At 41.3% G+C, this 23137-nt stretch overlaps 2 non-coding genes across 2 annotated transcripts; both read left to right on the forward strand.

The window, feature by feature from the left end:
- Nucleotides 1-20910: 20910 nt before the first annotated feature.
- Nucleotides 20911-20982, forward strand: TRNAD-GUC (transfer RNA aspartic acid (anticodon GUC)). Its single transcript has one exon. It is a non-coding gene; the product is annotated as a tRNA-Asp (tRNA).
- A 2040-nt stretch (nucleotides 20983-23022) lies between these two features.
- On the forward strand, nucleotides 23023-23094 carry TRNAD-GUC (transfer RNA aspartic acid (anticodon GUC)). The gene has a single exon. It is a non-coding gene; the product is annotated as a tRNA-Asp (tRNA).
- The last annotated feature ends 43 nt before the right edge of the window (nucleotides 23095-23137 follow it).

Below are 23137 nucleotides of genomic sequence, written 5' to 3' on the forward strand. Positions count from 1 at the left end.
AACCTGTGTTCAAAATGCTCACGCATGAAGATACCAGGAAGTGCTTAGGGAGTATTGGCAACGTCAATATATGGTTAAACTTCAATTATGCTGAACTGCATGAAAATATGCGTCAGGCAAAGGATGAAGTTTACAAGACTATTCTACAAGATGTTAGAATTGGAAAAGTGACCGAGCATGGGAAAGAAGCTTTACATGCACGATTACTGACAAATTTATATCCAGACGAAGATGTTGTGCCTGAGAATATTTTTCAGAAAGTTACTGAGAAAAAATCTGGAATATGTTTGATGCCAACTCTTGCAGAATGTGCCAAATTCAACAACAAAATGTTGCATTTAGAAAAGCAAGAGATTGTGAAATTGGAAGCTATTGACAGAGTAGAGCATATGGGATCAACAATTATTTTGTCTGAGAATCTGAAAACAAAATTGGATTCATTAGAGAAGAGTATATCTAAAACTGCGGGTTTTGAAAAGACTCTGAATGTGTGCTTGAACTGCCGTATAATTTTAAGAAGGAATTTACATGTTGAAAGAGGTCTGGTAAATGGATCAATGGGTAATGTTGTTGATTTTGTGAAATACAGAAATAGAGATGGAATTGAATTTTTAAAAATTAAATTTGATGGCATTGAGGAAGTACAGCTAATTGCTCGTTGTTCTGCTAGATTTTTGCTTGTAAAAGACTTATATGTTCGTCGTAAGCAGTTTCCTGTTTGCTTGGCATATGCGGTGACAATCCATAAATCGCAAGGTTTAAGTGTAGACTGTGCATTGGTGAATATTGGCAGTTCTGTGTTCAAGGAGGGTATGGCATATGTGGCATTGTCACGAGTTAGGACTTTATCGGGATTGTACTTGATTGAGTGTGATGTCACAAACATTTGTGCGGATCTAGATTGTGTTAAGGAATACAATAGGTTGAGAAGAGAGTATGCGCCACATTTGCCTCAGTATCCTTTGTTTGAGAAACGTGTGGTAGGCCGGAAACGAAGAAATGTGACCAATACTGGGGAGGTTGTAGCAAAAAGACGAAAAGACGATGAACCTGAAATTATAAGCAGAAACAAAAAGGATTCTGTTGAAGATGTTGTTGGTTTTCAATTTTAAAACAGTTCTGGTGTCAACTGCTATGCTAATGTAGTGGTTAATGTTTTGTTTTCTCTACAAAATGTAAAAGAAGAGATTGTGGTCAATTCTGATCAAAGATTTTGCCGTTTGTTAAATTCTGTGTTAGAGAAATGTAGCACTGATAGAACAAACATAGAAAGTGTGTCCGAAATTCGAAATCTGTTAGACAGATGTTCAGGCCAAACACAATTCTCTCAAAATAGTCAGCAAGATTGTCAGGAGTTTTTAATGTATATGCTTGATGTATTGTATGCTGAAGGTGTAGATGTAGATCATCTGTTTGGGCTTTCTTATCAATGGCAGCATGACTGCGAGAACTGTAGGGTATCAAGTAGTACTAGTGTAGACTCAGAAAGATTTATATATTTAACTTTGCCAGACAGTAAATCAGTCTCTTTTAATAAGCTAGTAAAAGCAGCTGATCACAATATGGAGTGTAGGCAATGTAAATCTGAAATGATGTCCACATTATTTATACGAACATATGGCCAGTATGTCATTTTAATGTTCCAACGATGTAGGCCTGATGGAAGAAAATTGACAACTTTAATTAAAAATTTTGTGGCTTCACAGTTGTCAATATCAGGAAGGACTTTTGTAACTGTAGCAATTATATATCATGATGGTTCTTCAATAACATCAGGACATTATACAGCTTATTTAAAGTGTAGAAATGGCTGGTCATTCTGCAATGATTCTGTTTTAATTTTCAAAAAAAAATTGCCATATGACCTTAAAAACTCTTACCTGGTGTTTTTAAAACCAAAATTTTAGGGAAAGAATCTCGGGATGTGCTCTGAGAAATTTCAAGAAGTTCTCATGGCTCCTACACTATTTGGCCTTGAAGATAAGTGTAGTACAGAGACATAACTTTTTACCATAACACTGGACGTTATTGAGAAATACGTGCACTTTGAATGAGTTCAGAAAAACTTTTTCTTTGTATAAGCTAATTGAAGCAGCGAATCAAAACATGGAGTAGAGGGAATGTAAGTCTGCAATGCTGTCTACTGTTTTACATTGCTTTGTGATTAAAAGTGATGTAGAGAATTAAATAATTGTACTAGTCATAAAGGTAGTGTAAGTCTGCTTCATAGTAAGCAGTATCAGTGTGATAGGAAATGTAGAACATGATTGAGCAAGAAGGGGAAGATATTACTAGTCCAGGATTGTGTAAATGATCTTCAACATTTTAATTCTGAAAGTTGCGGAAATGCGAAAAGACGGGATTGGCTAACAAGAAATCCAAGAGTTATACATGGCTCTGACAAGATTTGGCCTTGTGGAATCTTGTGGTAGAGAGCAAGAAGTCATTTATTGTATGTAACATGTTTTTGAAAACGATGGAGGTTTTCTTTCAGAAAGTGGCGGGTTGAAAGTAATAACAGCACAACAGAGTGTAAGCTGTTCATAGGACATCCTTGGCCGTCATGGAAAGTAAGTTAACTTTAAGGAGTTCTGAATTCTGATTTGTAATGTTGTATGGGTTTTTTAAACACAATCATTTTGATTGTGTTTTTTTTTCCCCGCTGTTATATGATGAATACCTTCAAGTCACTGTTTTAGTGAAATTTGATACATTCTGAGAACAGCAAAAATAAACCATTTAACATGTATAATTAATTCTGTTCTGTTTGCATTTATGATGTACATGTAGAACTGTGTAGGAGGCATGGAGAAGGTGAGGCTTCTGTAAGTGTCAAAGTTGTTGCATACAGTGCTCATATTCTACGTAGTCTTTTATATTTCATTACTTTCACTGTTTCTGACTGATCTAAAAAAATTTTTTTAAAAAGAACAGTAAGTATAAGGGAAGGAAACAGACAGTTATGTTAAAAGAAACACAGCTATAGGGAATAAACTAGGGATACTGTTACCCGCAATCCTCTGCTGATGATGTCACTGAGCATGTCATGAATGATGTAATATGTGACATCATCAGCAGTGGATTACGGGTAATAGTATCTCTAGTTTACTCCCCTATAGCTGTCTTTCTTTTAACATAACTGTCTGTTTTCTTCCCTTATACTTACTGTTCTTTTTAAAAAAAAAAAAATTTTGGTTCGCTTCCGGTTCGCGTACCGGGGAGCGAACTGGGAAGCGAACTAAGAGAAATAGAGGTTGGCACAGTTGCAAATATTGTACCAATTTTTTCATAACGGGGAGGTAGTTCTGAAAAGAACTTTTTTTAAAATTGTTTTTGTTGTTTTATATTTTTTTATTATTTTTCTGAACATTTTTTTACTTTTTTTGAATTTTTCTGAACAGTTTTATATATTTTTTTGTTTTTTTTCGGAGGGGGCAACAAAAACGATTCATTGTAAAGGGCTCAACAGGAGCAAGAAAACAAAAAAAAAGAATTTATTGTTTGGGGAGTTTCGGACAAACATGAGCATGATTGTCAATAGCTCTGTTGATCAGAGTGATGCTACTTTCTCCGTAGCAAATGAATCCACTGCAATGTACGCAGACTTGTTTTACTTTACGAAATCTCGTTTGTATATTTGGCACCATCTCCCTGCCCTCTGGTCCCGTTACTTCCGGTACAACAGATCTTCTGGCCATAATAGGGAGATTATCTAGGTCGTCCTGTTCCTCTTCTTCCTCTTCTTGCTGAATTATAACTTTAGCAGGTGGTCCACTCTTCCTTGGATGTGGTGGAGGTGGTGGGGAAGCACCAGCTGAAGCTAGTAAAGAAGCCATTGCTCACTGGTAACAAAGGGTCTTTCTCTCACAATGATGAAAGTCAGAGTGTGGAAAGAAGGAGGGATTTTCACCATTTGGGAAAAAAATTGTTCTCAACCAATGAAAAGTGTTCATTTTAGATCATATGACCTAGTCTTACATCATTAGGAAACCGAAAGTGAAATGAACCAATGAAAAGTGTTATTACCAAGTCACATGACCTGCTGTGTTTACGTTACGCGCTTTGCAGGGCCTCCCGGTTTGCTTCCAGAAACCTGTGCTTTGCGACTCGGTAAGCGTACGAGTTCGCTAACGTAGCACGTCATATGACGTATCACGCGACAACGCGAAACGTCATGCGGACGGGAGGCGTCACGATGTTGTTTTCTAACGCGGCAGTTGCGGTAAAGAAACGTTTACCGGCTCGCGGTCTATTTCGCGGCATCAAGGTCAGCTAACGGGAAGCTTCCCGATTCGCGAAGCGGGAACGAAGAAAAAAAAATATAAAAAAAAAAAGTTATTAATAAACATATAAAATATATTTTTGGATTTAAAGAAGAATACATTTTACAGCTACAGATATTAGCTGTTAAAAAACCAATGAAATTCACTGAAAAAACCATAGGTTATAGACCATATATAGTTAGGAATTAGCATTTACAAAACCTTGAAAATTCACTAAAAAAACCATAGGTTATAGACCATATATAGTTAGGAATTAGTGATAGAGCGCGCGAGGCCACCCGACCAATAGTTTTCGCCGTTTCCGGCTTCAGGGCCCATATACTTTTCAAATCACCATATACATCGATCAGGTGACTTCACGAGCTCTACCAAGTTGTGTGTGTGTGTTCCCTACTATTATTTTCAGTGCACCCGACTTACCATCCACCGATGCGGGTACCTAATGACCACAATGAATCAGGGAGCTAGCTGTAAAGGAAGGCAAACAAAATACAAACCCAACCAATAACATTCAAAATACTGTTGAAATGACCACGGACAACTGGAAGTTTTAAAATGTTTATCTAAAGTTCATTATTTTCTTGCATGAGGTACAGTAAAATAAGGCAATCAATAACCAAGATAACGTAAATTATGTAGCTATAAAGAAATAAGGACAGAGTAATCATTGAAGTACTGATAAAATGTAACGGGAAAAATACTATGCAATTCAGTATTATCTAAACAGGGGCAGACTAAGTGCGGGTAACTATAGGAAGGCCTACAATGAGTAACACGCTTCACTTAAAGTAAATGGGCCTTTGAACAATCTAGGCAATGAAGTTCTAGACCATATCAGAAAATTACAAACTGCAATGCAAAATATAATTTCTAACAAGTGAGAAGACATAGGAACAAACTTATGGAAAAATATGCAATTGACTTTCAATAGTTGCGGAAAGGCATGGAAAATATAACATATGCAATGATGAACTTTATTAAAGCAAAAGTTAGAAATTCAGAAGGTGCAAGATTTAAGAGTTTTCAGAGCAATATTTACCTAGAAAGGTGTGGAAACCAAACCCTGGCCACGGGTCAGTTAAGGACAGGAAACCCTCAAGGAAGGATACCCCTCAAAGGACAGCAGGTGCAGAATGGACACCTAGGACAGAACAGGATACCCTCGGAATAAGAATCAGGACAGGACCCTCAGGACAGGACAGCAAACCCTCAGGACAGGACCTCTTCAGGACAGGACCTCTTCAGGACAGGACCGGAACCCACAGTTCGGAAGCAACGCCTGCGCTCCACCCGCTCTGCAGCTATCGATCAAGACCCCGATTGGGTCAGCGAACTCCCAGTTAAGTGCTTCGCCAGCACTTTAAGGTTCAGTAGAACCTCAGTCTATGGTCAAATTCGGACAGAGTGCTTCGCAGCGCTCTGTATCTTCAGTCACCTATTGAGTGCGTTGGGTCAGTGACAGGTCAGCTAAACCAGACAAGTCGGACGGCTCCCTAGGGGAACCCAGGGTAGATATACAGTTTGGGGACAGCGTACCACCCCCCAATGTTGCAAAGGGTCAGAATCCCTCAATTTCGATTGGTCCTAAGGTAGGATTTGGGTAACACACCAATCATAACAGTCTATTTGTATGCCACATTAACATATTTTGGTACCGCCTAGTGGGATAGTGGTTCCCATGAGAGACTACACGGCAAGCAGCAATACAATTACATTGTAGCATATAAGGAGCCACATTCGCTGTTTTCGCAGGGCAGAGGTGACTTTCTCAGGAGCATCTCGCCCATCGCTGCCAACTGGCTATGTTCCATCAGCCAAGGTCTGCTGTGCCTCTGCAAGTCGCGCAGGCGCAGAAGGACCTCCAAAATGGCTCTCCTCTCACTCAGACCCCCATTCCCCGCGGTACATGAAAAGTAAGCGAAAAACAAATTAATACATAAAAATGTCATTATGAAAACACACCACAGGGTTTGTACTTTTAACTCATCATCAAGAAATAAACTTATTGCATCTAAATGTTAGCTACATTGATACAGTCACAAGAGCAGTGGCACGAGCAGTACCACATGATAAGCACAGCTATGAATTACGCATGCGCATAACTTTCCCTCCACTTCTGCAGACGCGTCAGGACACGTGAGTGTGGCTGACGCATGCGCAGTAACTAAATACAAGCGGCGGCCATTTTAGATGACTCGAGTAAATTATTTTAGTAAAACACATGTGCAAGCTTCACGATCCATATCCAAACTAAACACAAATGTTAGTAAAACATACACTTGTTACCGTATTACACATAAACGAGGTTCTTGACTTCGGCAAGCCGCAAATATGCGAAGATTTGCTTCATCAATCCCCTCTTTGATGATATTTACTATCATCACAAAATATAATGGAACCAGATGCCAACTTTCTTTCACACTTTATAAAGTTCTATTTCTTCCAGCAGTCGTTCTAACTTTTCTCTTTCAGTTCTAGTAGGGTGAGAAGTCTTCACCTTTTTGTATATCTGATCATTCACTTCCTCTAATTCAATCTCATCCACACTTCGTTTCACTCCTCTTGCATTTACCTCGTGCTTTTTGGTGCGCTTGCGGTATTTACAGCACAAGAAAATGAAAAGTACAATAAGACCTATAATACCAATTGGCATCAGTATTTTGAACAATAAGCTTTTACCTATGCTAGCAAGCCAATGACCTACATTTGAGAGACCATCTACCAGTCTCTTCCAGGCACTATCAACCTCGAGTGGTTTGAGTTCCTTTGCCAAATTAGTAATGTTTTTCACATATTTTTTGATCTGTACACTTTTATCCGGAATATAAGTGCAACAATGTTGCGCCTTCAACATCCAGCAGACTCCGCCCTCTTTCGCTAATAAGGTGTCAAGAGCAAGTCGATTCTGTAAAACCATTGATCTGATCGCAACCATTTCGGTATTGACCAGCAGAAATCCATGAGCTGTTTCAGTAGACAGCACATCCACTATAGTAGACAATTTGCAAATTCTGTGAGTGTTCAGAACCACTCCCACTCCAGGTATCAGTGCACTGAAAATACTACCCATAATTTCACCTATACTTTCTCTTTTACTACGCACTAAGCCATTAGTAGCTTCATTGTTTCCAGTTTTCCCATTCACATGGTATATTTTCGGGAAGACAATGCCAAAATAGCAGCTTCCATACCAGTGATCCGGCAATTTGAAATAAGCCTTGTCCCCACAAATATAATAAATTCCAGGAAACACAGGCTCTGACCCATTTTTGAAACCCCAACCTCCAATTACCTTGTAATTATGTTCGCATTCACTGGAACCAATGAAAACATTGTTATAATAGCTAGTCTTCTCGCGGTGAAGACATAGCTTGCCTTTCTTTTCAAAATCCAGCAACAGAGCAGGACCCGCTCCACCAGATGAGGTGCCTTCCATGTTTTCTGCCCACTTTGGCTTTTTCTGACTTTCGTCATTAGCCTTCTTTTGAATTTTAATTCTTCTTTTCTCTGCCATGTTCAGGAACATCTTTTCCTGCTCACGCAAAGAACAAGTCAAGTTATCTCTGTGTGCGTCCGCTATGTCAATGTTCCCTATAGTCAGGAAGTAGTCTCCCATATATCTTATGGTGTCGCTTTTGGTATGTACAGGATTCAAGTTCCCACGTATAGGAAGTTCAGAAAAAATCACGTCATTATTAGAATAATAGTATTGTAACGGTCCTCTTTTGTAAAATAAACTAGCTAAAATGCTACAGGAGATTCCATATGTCAATGGCAGGTGATGGTATGTCACGCCTTCAGCCACAGAAGTAGGCAGCTTCATGCAGACATAGCAATCTTCAATTTCCATAGTCTCTACATAGTGTATTAACAAGTTTGCGAAAACATTTAAGTGTGTCCTGTTCTTCATTCCATGATAATGTAGTCCTCCCTCATCTGATGCTTCTAAGTCTCGTTTTGTTTGTCTCAGTGCTCTCTCATGTCTTTCTACACTCTGTGTTGTCAACTCCTCACTGTCAGTATTTACAGTTTCAGTAGGGACAATGTTAGTATCTTTACTTACAGCAAAGGGAATGAAAATTGTTAGTCCTATCCAGATCACTATCAGTACTACTACACTACATATACACACCTTGCAACACGTCTTGAAACGGCTGCAACTAGGTCTACCATTCACTGTTGAATCAGACATTTTGGCTCAGAAGGAGTTTCTCGACCCCTCTTTTTTGGCTTTACACAACTAGCTTACTTTGTGCAAATTCACGGTGGTTCGTCTTCTTCTTCAGCTGAGTACTCGGGGACGGGCTCTCCGTCGCTCACGTCAGTTATATCAAGATCTTCAAGTTCTTCCAAAACCAGTGTCCATTCAGGAGACTTGTACTTTTTGTTTAGTCTTTTTATTCGTTCACTCCTTCTTTTGGAAGAGTTTTCTTCTTGCTCTGCTATCCGAGCACTTCTCCTTGCTTCTGCACGTTTTTCTTCCACTGTCTTTATCCTTAGCCTCAATCTTTTTACAAACCTAGGCTCAAGGTTGGTTCTTTTCTTTAGTCTCTTAGTCGGTACTTGAACTTCACTTTCTTCTCTTATTCTCTTGTTCTCTTTCTCTTTTTGCAATTCTTCTTCACTTTCTTCTTCTACTTCCCCTATCTGGCTAGTTCCAGGGCTAGCATCAAATTCTTTTGCCTGGTTGCTAATCTGGCCTTGTTCAGGAATATTTTGTGTTTGGCTTTCGATTGTCTCTGTTTCTGTTTCTGTTTCCTGAACCCGTTCTTCTAACCCTCTCTGATCCTGTTCAAGCACTTCGATCTCTTGATTTTCTTCTGCTCGAACTATCACTCTATTTCTAGTCTCTCCCTTATCTGCATCAGGTGTTAGCGGTGGTGTATCGAACACCTGTTCTGTCCCTGTCTGACCTTCTCCTTCCTCAGTTTTGATGTGAATCTCAAGCGGCTGAGGTTCTTCGCCTGTGCCTTGCTTTTCCTGACTAATCCACTCTCTACCTTCACAAAGTCGTTCTCTTGTTCTGATGGGATCTTCGGTCAGATCAATCATCGGTATCCATTCTTCTGGCCATATGCTTGGCAGCTCGTCTTCAGCTACTCCTGGCTCAGTTTCCTGGACCTCTTCAGCAGGCTGGATTCTTGGCAGTTCGTAGTCAACTACTCCTGGGCCAACGTCTGCTGTTCCTGCAACCTGACTGGTGCTGGGCTGCTCGTTGTCAGCTGCTTCTGGTCTGGCTCCGGCGGGGTCCTCTGCTGGTTGCCCTTCTTCTTCAAATCCTCTGTCTGGCAATACCTTCTGGGTGTGTCCAGCGTGGATCCACTGGGGAGCACCTGCGACTTTCACTGCAGTGGTTGTTACCAGGATTACTTGGCGTTTCTTTCCCCACCTTGGTGCCAGACAACTTGATCGAGTGTGCTTCTTTATTTTGACCCAATCTCCTGGAACCAAGCTGTGGAGAGGAGTCGTTGGATTGAGGATGCCGTCGTCTCCAATCTGGCGAGAGATAGAACGCACTTGGTCACCCAATCTTCTGCAGTATTCAAGCACCAAATCATCAGTAATATTCAACAGTTTGCTTCCTGGCACCCATGCTTGTATCATCACTCTTCCCATAATGATTTCATGGGGACTTAGGCCTGTCTTGCGGTCAGGAACACTTCTCAGTCCCATCAGGACCAGAGGCAGGGCCTTCACCCAGGTCATGCCAGTAGCATTTGTCAGTTTTGCTAGTCTGTTTTTGATAGTTCCATTTACTTGTTCCACTATTCCAGAAGCCTCTGGGTGGTATGCACAGTGCAGTTTCTGCCTTATTCCAAAGGCCTTACAGAGTTCAGCCAGTATTTCATTCTGGAAATGTCCACCCTTATCTGATTCAATAATGTATGGTATGCCGAATCTAGGTATCAGTTCTTTTAGTAAACACTTCGCTACTGTCAGTGCGTCACTTTTGGGAGTAGGGTAAGCTTCTACCCATTTTGAAAATACGCAAACAATGACAAGGACATATCGCTTTCCTTCACAACGGGGCATGGTGATGAAATCAATCTGTATTTTTATAAAGGGACCCCCTGATCTCCCAATCTTGCTCAGTTCAACCATTGTCCTCTTGCCTGGGTTCATCTGTTGACATGACAGGCACCTCTGGCAGAGGGACTCTGCTACCTTCCTGAACTTTTTACTGTACCAAGTCTGTTTAAATACCAGAATCATGGCATCCCTACCAATGTGTGATCCTTCATGTATTAATCTTGCCATTGTGCCAAGCAAGTGTCGGGGTAACACAGGCATACCAGTTGGGCCCAGAATCACACCATCCACACGTCTTGGTCTACATCCATCCTCCTTCCATTTCTCTCTTTCTTGCCAAGGAGCCGATTCCTGCCACTCTCTCACTTCATCCCATGTAGGCACTTCTTCAAACACCTGAAGTTGGCAGCTGGTTCCTGGCCCCCCTCGTTTTGGATTTACAATATACCGATCCTTGGCGCACCATTGGGCCACTCGATCAGCATAATCGTTACTTTGTCCATGCTCTTTTTATGAGCAGCACATTTTACCACTGCCAGTTCCTTGGGTAACTGGATGGCCTCTAAAAGGTCATGAACAACCTTTGCATTCCGAATGGGAGTACCTGAGGAAGTCATGAATTCCCTCTGCAGCCACAATTGGCCAAAGTCATGCACAACTCCATAACAGTACTGACTGTCAGTGTACACTGTTATGCGTAAGTCCTTCCCAATTTTGCAAGCTTTTATCATAGCTATCAATTCGGCTACTTGTGCAGACTTGATGTTATATAGGTAACCTGCTTCTTCAATTTTTGTGAAAGAGACTACTGCATAAGCAGCACTCAGGCCTCCTAGTTCATGTCTTAGACAGGAACCATCCACAAATAGTTCTTTATCATGTTCAGGCAATGGCACTTCTTTTATGTCTGGGCGTGGTTTAGTACTGAACTCTGTCAGGTCAATGCAGTCATGTTCATCATCATCCCCACCTTCAATTTCCAATGGGTCGGGGAGTAAAGTGGCAGGGTTCAGAATACCGCACCTAACAATGCTTACATTTGCTGCACCCACAAGAATCCTCTCGTATTTAGTCAGCCGACTAGGGGTGAGATACTGCGTTTTAGTTCTGGTCAATAGAATTACCACTCCATGTGAAACATACACGGTCACAGGATGTCCCATGACAATGGACTCACTCTGTTCCAAACTTGCACAGGTAGCAGCTACTGCTTTCAGACAGCCTGGTAACCCAGCAGCTACTGGGTCCAAAGTGGCAGAGAAATAGGCCACAGGCCTTCTGGTCGTGCCATGTTCTTGAGTCAGGACTGACAATGCGCAATTATCGCGAGTGTCACAGAATAGGGCAAACTCTTTGGAATAATCTGGCATTCCCAGCGCAGGGGCTGTACACAGACAGTTTTTCAGTCTTGTGAAAGCCATTCATCGTCCCACTCTACAATATCTGGCATTCCTCTCGTGGTCATTTTTATCAAAGGCCTGGCTAAGGCTGCAAATCCCAGAATCCACTGTCTACAGTAGCCTAGTACACCCAGGAACATTCTGACATCTTTTTGAGTACGGGGCAACTGCATCTTTTGAATTATTCTCACTCTTTCTGATGTGACTTTTCTGACACCCTTTTCTATCTGGTGTCCTAGATATTTCACTGATTTCGCACAGAACTGCAGTTTGTCAGGGGCCACTTTATGCCCTTTCTCACACAGATGATTTAGGAGGGCAATGGTGTCAACTACACAGTCCCTATGACTTTTAGACGCCAGTAGAAGGTCGTCTATGTACTGCACTAAGACCGAATTCCCAGGTAAGATCAAAGTCTCTAGACATTTTTTCAAGATCTGATTAAAGATAGAGGGGCTCTCTGTATACCCTTGAGGGACCCTGTTCCAGCAATACACGTGACCTTCGAAGGCAAATGAGAAAAGAAATTTGCTGTCGGGGTGCAGGGGTATCGAAAAGAATGCATGACATAAATCAATCACAGTGAACCACTCAGCATCCCAAGGAATCTGGTACAGAATCACTGCAGGGTTCGGGACAATAGGGCAGCAAGGTACTACAATTTTGTTTACCTTTCTTAGGTCCTGCACTACCCTATACTTGCCGCTAGGCTTCTTGATGCCCATAATCGGTGAGTTGCATGGGCTGCTCATTACTTCCTGTATGATGTCTCCTTCTAATAATTTTTGAATTTCCAGAGTGACACCTGCTTTCACTTCAGCATTCATTCGGTAGGGCCTAGTGTTAGGATATACTGCATTGTCCTTGATGGCTATCTGTATGGGGTCCACATCTTTCATCAACCCCACATCTTTTCCAGTGAAATCCCACACCTCTGGCTTTACTGCTTCCTGGAGTTCTTGGGGCAAGTCCTGCAGGGTCAATCTTTTAATTTCTGAGTCAGGTCTAAGTAACAATAGTTTATAAATGCCATCTTCATCCGGGGTCTGTATTTCAACACCCTTTGGTGTGCAAAAGATGGTACAGTTCATTTTGCACAGCAAATCACGACCCAGTAGATTCACTGGACTGGTGTCACAGACGACAAATCTATGCATCTGTTTAAAATTTCCAATTGAAATCTCCATTGGTTCGGTAACAGGAGTACTAATCAATTGATTAGATAGACCCACTACTTGGATATTTTCTCCCGAGAGGGGTAGGTTTGGAACGTCCACTGTTCTTACAGTAGAACGGGTAGCGCCAGTGTCCAACAGAAAGGTGACATCATTTCCGTCAACCTTTCCTTCAATGTATGGTCCAGTCTGGTCTACCGGCAAGGAGGCGCCAAGTACGCACTCCTCGTCCTCCCCTCTCAGGCCCCGTCAGTCTTGATCATTACAAAGGAAGGTATCATTTAGCAGATACTGCGAAGTTGCTGTATTTCTGTTCTCCCCACTTTCCCAAACTTCTATCTCCTCACCCTCTGCCTGTCTTCCCCTGTATACCTGCTTGGGTGCTCGAGGCACCTGGACTGTTTTCACCTGGGGTTGAGTCTTTCTTGGTCTTTCTGTCTGCGTCTGTGGAGTTAAATCAGGAGTTTTTTCATTATTCTCTAATAATTGGGGACACTCGTTTCGCCAATGTCCAATTTCGCCGCACTGATGGCAGGGAAATTTCTTCATAGCCTCTTCCCTGCTAAATTTGGGCCGGGGCTTTCCTCCACCCCCTCCCCCAGGACCTTTGTTCTCAGCATTTTTAACCATGTTACTCAATTGTTTTTCCTGCTGTTCTGCGAGCTTCACCTGAGCCCACATCACCTTTTCCTTAAGGGCCTTTTTCTTTTCTGCCATCTCGTCCTCACAGTACTTAGCGTACCGCAGGACCTCATCCATCTTCTTTGTATGCCAACAGATTTTATTATCTTTTATCCACTGACAAATTTCAGGTCTTAACCCATTTACAAACCTGTAAATAAAGTGCGTCATGTCCTTCAAATCGATGTTATCAATACCACTGTATGTTTTAAATACCTGTAATAACCTCTCATAGAAGGAGTGCACTGTCTCGTCCCTTTCCTGTGTTGTTCTATCTATTTTTGTCCAATCAGTTTCCTTTGCGGGCACCTTTTCTTTCAAATGCTGAATTACCTGCTCGTATTTTCGCATGACATCCTTTGATGGCTCCCCTGTTTCCTTATTTCTTGGGTACTCCTCACTAGGCCAGTCTATGGCTATTTTACACTGGGTCCATAAATCTACTGGAACCACAATGTCGAAAAACCCATCCAGGTCTTTCCACAGACATTTCTGTACCTTCACGAACCTCTCCACCTGCCTGTACCAGTCAACTGGTTTCTCTCGTAATTTTGGAAAATCGTTCGTGAAGGACACAATATCCTGTCTAGACCAGGGGACATGCACATATTTCCCTCCGGGAACTTCGCGCATGGGGCATAACTGCTCAGGTTTTTCTACTTCCCTTAGAGCAAACTCAGGAGTCGCTTGTCGGGAGCGAACCTCTTCCCTCTTTTTCGCCCACCTGCTTCTCCATCTTTCCACATCTCCCCATTTCTGCAGTACCCCCATTAATTCTTTAATCTGCAACTTCTTCCCCGCCACATTCAGGTGCTCTATATCTTTGTCTCGGAAGTCTGCTCTGTACGGTTTCTGTAAGGGCTTCGATTTTGAGATATCTACCCCCATACTAACTGCTGTTTCGGACAATTTTTCGTGGAGCACTCTGGTGTTCCTTGTAAAGCTTTTACATATAAACGACAATTCTTCTTCAGAGTAGGTATTTAATCGATCCAACCCCACATTTCCTGCCATTAATTCTTCTATTTCGACCCTCAGCTTGTAGAGGTCTAAAGGTTTCGTTTGCGGAGTCTGTTTCTCTAATTCACGACTCCAACTCTCAATTTCATCCGGAGTTACCAGAGAGACATTCCTAGTACCTGTTGCTGACTCTAATTTAATTTCTTTTGTATTAAAAGGGTTATGCCTCTGCTGCATTCCCTTTCCGGTCGGTTTGTTTGGCAAGTCCAAGAATGCAACTTCAGACTCGCACTCACTGGACTGATCATCTATGATTATCGGTTCCTGTCTCGGGGGTGCCATGACTGGGGTCATAACTGGAGTAATCGGATTTCCCTGACCATTTCCGTATAACGGGACCACCGGTCCAATAGTTACTGGAATAGTCAATGCCTCATGACTGGTATTTAACTGGGAGATTTTCTGAATTATTTCTGTCCTTTGTCTAGCTAGAGCCTCTTGCTCCTTTTCCACTAGTATCCTTCTTAAAGTTGTGTCATGTAATATCTGTGGGGTCAGTGGAGGAGTAAAACTCGGGGCAGTAGGATGCGTTTCACTTGGTCCCCCACCATAATTTGGTTTCGGGAACAAAGTTCCAGTGTTAAAGGACCTGCGTTCTTCCTCATATGGAGGCTGAACAAAAGGCAGTCCTGAATTCAATGGTTTTTCTTCTTTTTCATACAGGGGTCTGGGAAGGAACATTTTTGTACGTGAGTAATTTTCTTCCTGACTTACGGGCACTTTGGGATATATATCCCTTGTTTCCGTCGGTTCTGGTTTCTCAAAATAGGGTAACCCTTGACCACCCCCTCCCAGTCCTAGGGACCTGTCTTCTTCCTTGAGGAAGTGGCGTCGGGGAGCATCTCCTACACTGGAAGGTCGGGTTCCCTCATTATAAGGTGGCGGACTTCTGGTACAAATGTCATCTATCAATTCATCATCTGATTCCCCCGGGGCCCCCCAATGCTTACATTTTTCAGTACTTTTCTCACCTGCTGCAGGGTTATGACATGCCGGCATCATGGGGAACAGACCCTCAACAATCATGCTCTGCCTCCACTGTTTCATCCTTTTATCCCTGGACTCTTGTTTCAGTCTGGGGTACCACTTGGTCAAACCCTTGTCCATTCGGGGTCTTTCTCTTTCAAAAGCCTCAATCTCCCATTCCTCTAATGCCTCATACTGCGTTAGTCTTGGCCTGGGATGCAGTTCATTCATTCGGGTTCTTAAATTAAATAAGATCCTACCATTGAAAGTACCATCTAACGGAAAAGCCAATACTCCGTCATCTTTTGTGTACTTCACCCAGTTCTCCAACCACACACAGGTATTGTACCCTCGGTCAAACATCATGAATGAGGCGGGAGTATTGGGTGGTGGGACAAGAACACCTTCTCTAGATTTAATCGGTTTGTCCGTTTTAAAATAATTTTTCACCTTACTTACAAGGGACATTTTTCTCTTTGTTCCGTACATAATATCGTATCTATTAGTCTTCCACTGATCCCTTTCAAACCCTAGGTGCCTTGGATCAGGTCGAGTTCCTGTAGTCTGCGAGTGCCACATACGACTTCTACGCTAAACTTTGTTTACAAACTACCTCCAATCAGAACGCGCTTCAGAAATTCGTGCAACCAATGGGTGCGCGACACTAAATAAGCTCCGCCAATGGGTGCGCGGCCCCTTCGTGAGACAGTTCCCACGCTCCGGCGCTCACCCCTCCTTTACAAATCCAGCTCCGCTACCCGCCCGCTGCTTCTACCAATCCCAGCGCGGCACAGAGTGACGTCAGAGACGCTTCGCGGCTGACCCCCTCCCTTCACAAGGTAACGGAAACTTTCTTTCTTTTAAAGTGCTCAGTGCTTGGTTATTTTACAACAAATACACATTCGCCACAGTGCTCAAGTGTCTAGACAGAGAAAGAATTGTTTTACTGCAAGTAAACTACTTCCATTTACTTTTCACTCGCTGCGGGCAGATCTCTTCCGCCTACCCTTCACTCTAGCATCGGTGAACCTGTTATTCCCCTAAACTCATCCACTTCTTTCCGGGATATATTCCGAGTTTAAGGTTTCTCAGCGGACCTCTCTGCTTTCACACTAGCTCCGAGGAACCTGCTACTCTTCCGATATGACCCTTACTAGGTTACGCCACTATGGGAATTTTGCCAATGAACCCCGTTACTGTCATTTATTCACACATGTATTCAGAAAAACCCTAGTTAGTGCTTCCCGGTTATCCTAACCTGCACCTAACTTTCCTCAAGCCTGTGACCTCAGGACAATGGATTCTATTCACCACTTGCCCTTTCAATTCCCCGGGGAGTTCGGACAACACGAAACGATACGGTTTACAAATGCATGGATTAGTACATATAACAATATAAGAACAAGAATAATAGCAATACAATAATTCATGAGTTTCAGCAGCGTATTCACAAGAGAATGATCAGGTCTCTTAGAACAGCCGCTCTTCTAGCAGCATCAATATACTAGCAGCTTCCGACTCAACTAGTCCAACTAATCCCTGCCTTGCTCTCAACTAGTCCCTAACCATCCTCTGGCTACCAGAAAACTGATAGAGCGCGCAAGGCCACCCGACCAATAGTTTTCGCCGTTTCCGGCTTCAGGGCCCATATACTTTTCAAATCACCATATACATCGATCAGGTGACTTCACGAGCTCTACCAAGTTGTGTGTGTTTGTTCCCTACTATTATTTTCAGTGCACCCGACTTACCATCCACCGATGCGGGTACCTAATGACCACAATGAATCAGGGAGCTAGCTGTAAAGGAAGGCAAACAAAATACAAACCCAACCAATAACATTCAAAATACTGTTGAAATGACCACGGACAACTGGAAGTTTTAAAATGTTTATCTAAAGTTCATTATTTTCTTGCATGAGGTACAGTAAAATAAGGCAATCAATAACCAAGATAACGTAAATTATGTAGCTATAAAGAAATAAGGACAGAGTAATCATTGAAGTACTGATAAAATATAACGGGAAAAATACTATGCAATTCAGTATTATCTAAACAGGGGCAGACTAAGTGTGGGTAACTATAGGAAGGCCTACAATGAGTAACACGCTTCACTTAAAGTAAATGGGCCTTTGAACAATCTAGGCAATGAAGTTCTAGACCATATCAGAAAATTACAAACTGCAATGCAAAATATAATTTCTAACAAGTGAGAAGACATAGGAACAAACTTATGGAAAAATATGCAATTGACTTTCAATAGTTGCGGAAAGGCATGGAAAATATAACATATGCAATGATGAACTTTATTAAAGCAAAAGTTAGAAATTCAGAAGGTGCAAGATTTAAGAGTTTTCAGAGCAATATTTACCTAGAAAGGTGTGGAAACCAAACCCTGGCCACGGGTCAGTTAAGGACAGGAAACCCTCAAGGAAGGATACCCCTCAAAGGACAGCAGGTGCAGAATGGACACCTAGGACAGAACAGGATACCCTCGGAATAGGAATCAGGACAGGACCCTCAGGACAGGACAGCAAACCCTCAGGACAGGACCTCTTCAGGACAGGACCTCTTCAGGACAGGACCGGAACCCACAGTTCGGAAGCAACGCCTGCGCTCCACCCGCTCTGCAGCTATCGATCAAGACCCCGATTGGGTCAGCGAACTCCCAGTTAAGTGCTTCGCCAGCACTTTAAGGTTCAGTAGAACCTCAGTCTATGGTCAAATTCGGACAGAGTGCTTCGCAGCGCTCTGTATCTTCAGTCACCTATTGAGTGCGTTGGGTCAGTGACAGGTCAGCTAAACCAGACAAGTCGGACGGCTCCCTAGGGGAACCCAGGGTAGATATACAGTTTGGGGACAGCGTACCACCCCCCAATGTTGCAAAGGGTCAGAATCCCTCAATTTCGATTGGTCCTAAGGTAGGATTTGGGTAACACACCAATCATAACAGTCTATTTGTATGCCACATTAACATATTTTGGTACCGCCTAGTGGGATAGTGGTTCCCATGAGAGACTACACGGCAAGCAGCAATACAATTACATTGTAGCATATAAGGAGCCACATTCGCTGTTTTCGCAGGGCAGAGGTGACTTTCTCAGGAGCATCTCGCCCATCGCTGCCAACTGGCTATGTTCCATCAGCCAAGGTCTGCTGTGCCTCTGCAAGTCGCGCAGGCGCAGAAGGACCTCCAAAATGGCTCTCCTCTCACTCAGACCCCCATTCCCCGCGGTACATGAAAAGTAAGCGAAAAACAAATTAATACATAAAAATGTCATTATGAAAACACACCACAGGGTTTGTACTTTTAACTCATCATCAAGAAATAAACTTATTGCATCTAAATGTTAGCTACATTGATACAGTCACAAGAGCAGTGGCACGAGCAGTACCACATGATAAGCACAGCTATGAATTACGCATGCGCATAACTTTCCCTCCACTTCTGCAGACGCGTCAGGACACGTGAGTGTGGCTGACGCATGCGCAGTAACTAAATACAAGCGGCGGCCATTTTAGATGACTCGAGTAAATTATTTTAGTAAAACACATGTGCAAGCTTCACGATCCATATCCAAACTAAACACAAATGTTAGTAAAACATACACTTGTTACCGTATTACACATAAACGAGGTTCTTGACTTCGGCAAGCCGCAAATATGCGAAGCTTTGCTTCATCATTAGCATTTACAAAACCTTATTTTACTCACAAAAAACCATTGAAATTCCATATATAGTTAGTTGCACTAACTATATATCGCGCACCCGCAATCCACTGCTGATGATGTCACATATTACATCATTCGTGACATGGTCAGTGACATCACTGATGACATCACTGATGACATCTCAAATGACATCACTGATGACATCACTGATGACATGTGATTTGACATCAATGACCACATCACTGATGATATCATTCATGTGACAATACAATGTATCTCCTCACATTTTAATATAACCTCTGTTTCACCCAGTGTTAAATACAGAGTATAATTTTTGAAACCATTGACACACCAATACTAGTTACTACATACGCACTCACTGATTCCTATGTCTACACACACATTCACTCATTCACCCATACAATCATTCATACATACAATCACTCATCTTTACAACACTAACATATGCACTCATACACCTATACAGACACTCACAGTCTGCCACTCATCCATGGAGTTACTCACACACGTAGTCAGTCCTGTTAAAGAATCAATGACACTTCCATTTTCTTGTCTATACAGTTAAACATAGAGCACCTTACATTTTCAAACATATACTAACACATACTTACCTTCTTATAGAATCATTGATACAAGTACACATTGATCTGCACAGAGTCACACACCTCCCAGCCAGCCAGCCACACACACACTCAGTCTCCCATACAAATACTTGGACAATCAATCAGTAACCCATATAGTTAATCATACAGCTACTGATCAACACGTGCAGCAGTTTACAGAACAACAGACATAATGATGCTCAAATTAAGATAGTTTAGTCACTAACCCATGCACTCAGTGAGACACATTTAATCACTCACTCATACATTCAGTCATGCACCTACTAAATCCTTTGTCCAGACACTTATACTTCCACTCATTCTTCAATATGTAAGACACATTTTAACTTTACAGAAACACACAGTCACTGGATGATGTCATCAGTGATGTCATCAGTGATGTCATTTGAGATGTCATCAGTGATGTCATCAGTGATGTCATTTGAGATGTTATCAGTGATGTCATTTGAGATGTCGTCAGTGATGTCATCAGTGATGTCATTTGAGATGTCATCAGTGATGTCATCAGTGATGTCACTGACCATGTCATGAATGATGTAATATGTGACATCATCAGCAGTGGATTGCGGGTGCGCGATATATAGTTAGTGCAACTAACTATATATGGAATTTCAATGGTTTTGTGTGAGTAAAATAAGGTTTTGTAAATGCTAATTCCTAACTATATATGGTCTATAACCTATGGTTTTTTCAGTGAATTTTCAAGGTTTTGTAAATGCTAATTCCTAACTATATATGGTCTATAACCTATGGTTTTTTCAGTGAATATATATATATATATATATATATATAAATATATATATTGATAGTTAGAAAGATAGCCAGATAGACAGATCGATAGATAGATATTTATTTCAATGAAATAATTTCTTGATAATACTGATTGTTTTTGGCTAGGAATTTCTGTATTGTAATATTTAGGAAAAAAGATGACTTGTCCTAACCAAAAGCAGCAAATCTGCCTTTTACAATACTGTGAATTGATCGAGGGTATGCCTTAATCCCAAGGAGGTGAGCACTGTTTAATTGATGCAAATAAGTCCTCGTTAGTATAGTGGTCAGTATTCCCACCTGTCACGCGGGAGACCGGGGTTCAATTCCCCGACGGGGAGGCGATTCCTTTTATTCACACAATTAAATAAAATGATGTACTTTCTAACATTGTAAAATATATCTGTCATTATCCTTGCCAATTCCGATTGAGAAAAAAGGTTAAATTCACTGATGGCCAAAATGCTTACTGATGTGTTAACTGAAATTCATAATATGCTCTGAATATTTCAATATGCACAGGCGTACCATCAAAAACACTTTACATCTGCATTCTCTTGGAAAATGAGATGAAGCAGTGGTGAATCCTAGGCTGCTGTTCCACTCGATTGGCACAATTTACAAGTAGAATGACTGCTTTTGGTTAGTAGTGACCCCTGGTGGCTAATAGTTATAAACTGCAAGTGGTAAAGTGAGCTGAATATATAGATATATATATATAAATATATATATTGATAGTTAGAAAGATAGCCAGATAGACAGATCGATAGATAGATATTTATTTCAATGAAATAATTTCTTGATAAAACTGATTGTTTTTGGCTAGGAATTTCTGTATTGTAATATTTAGGAAAAAAGATTACTTGTCCTAACCAAAAGCAGCAAATCTGCCTATTACAATACTGTGAATTGATCGAGGGTATGCCTTAACCCCAAGGAGGTGAGCACTGTTTAACTGATGCCAATAAGTCCTCGTTAGAATAGTGGTCAGTATCCCCGCCTGTCACGCGGGAGACCGGGGTTCAATTCTCCGACGGGGAGGCGATTCCTTTTATTCACACAATTAAATAAAATGATGTACTTTCTAACATTGTAAAATATATCTGTCATTATCTTTGCCTATTCCGATTGAGAAAAAAGGTTGAATTCACTGATGGCCAAAATGCTTACTGATGTGTTAACTGAAATTCAGAATATGCTCTGAATATTTCAATATGCACAGGCGTACCATCAAAATCACTTTACATCTGCATTCTCTTGGAAAATGAGATGAAGCAGTGGTGAATCCTAGGCTGCTGTTCCACTCGATTGGCACAATTTACAAGTAGAATGACTGCTTTTGGTTAGTAGTGACCCCTGGTGGCTAATAGTTATAAGCTGCAAATGGTAAAGTGAGCTGATTATATAGATATATATATATATAAATATATATATTGATAGTTAGAAAGATAGCCAGATAGACAGATCGATAGATAGATATTTATTTCAATGAAATAATTTCTTGATAAAACTGATTGTTTTTGACTAGGAATTTCTGTATTGTAATATTTAGGAAAAAAGATTACTTGTCCTAACCAAAAGCAGCAAATCTGCCTATTACAATACTGTGAATTGATCGAGGGTATGCCTTAACCCCAAGGAGGTGAGCACTGTTTAACTGATGCCAATAAGTCCTCGTTAGTATAGTGGTCAGTATCCCTGCCCGTCACGCGGGAGACCGGGGTTCAATTCCCCGACGGGGAGGTGATTCTTTTTATTCACACAATTAAATAAAATGATGTACTTTTTAACATTGTAAAATATATCTGTCATTATCCTTGCCTATTAAGATTGAGAAAAAAGGTTGAATTCATCGATGGACAAAATGCTTACTGATGTGTTAACTGAAATTCATAATATGCTCTGAATATTTCAATATGCACAGGCGTACCATCAAAAACACTTTACATCTGCATTCTCTTGGAAAATGAGATGAAGCAGTGGTGAATCCTAGGCTGCTGTTCCACTCGATTGGCACAATTTACAAGTAGAATGACTGCTTTTGGTTAGTAGTGACCCCTGGTGGCTAATAGTTATAAGCTGCAAATGGTAAAGTGAGCTGATTATATAAATATATATATAGATATATATATAAATATATATATTGATAGGTAGAAAGATAGCTGGATAGACAGATCGATAGATAGATATTTATTTCAATGAAATAATTTCTTGATAATACTGATTGTTTTTGGCTAGGAATTTCTGTATTGAAATATTTAGGAAAAAAGATGACTTGTCCTAACCAAAAGCAGCAAATCTGCCTATTACAATACTGTGAATTGATCGAGGGTATGCCTTAACCCCAAGGAGGTGAGCACTGTTTAACTGATGCCAATAACTCCTCGTTAGTATAGTGGTCAGTATCCCCGCCTGTCACGCGGGAGACCGGGGTTCAATTCCCCGACGGGGAGGCGATTCCTTTTATTCACACAATTAAATAAAATGATGTACTTT

This window comes from Lissotriton helveticus, chromosome 1_2 (genome assembly GCF_964261635.1).
Source record: "Lissotriton helveticus chromosome 1_2, aLisHel1.1, whole genome shotgun sequence".
NCBI classification, from domain to species: Eukaryota; Metazoa; Chordata; class Amphibia; order Caudata; family Salamandridae; genus Lissotriton; species Lissotriton helveticus.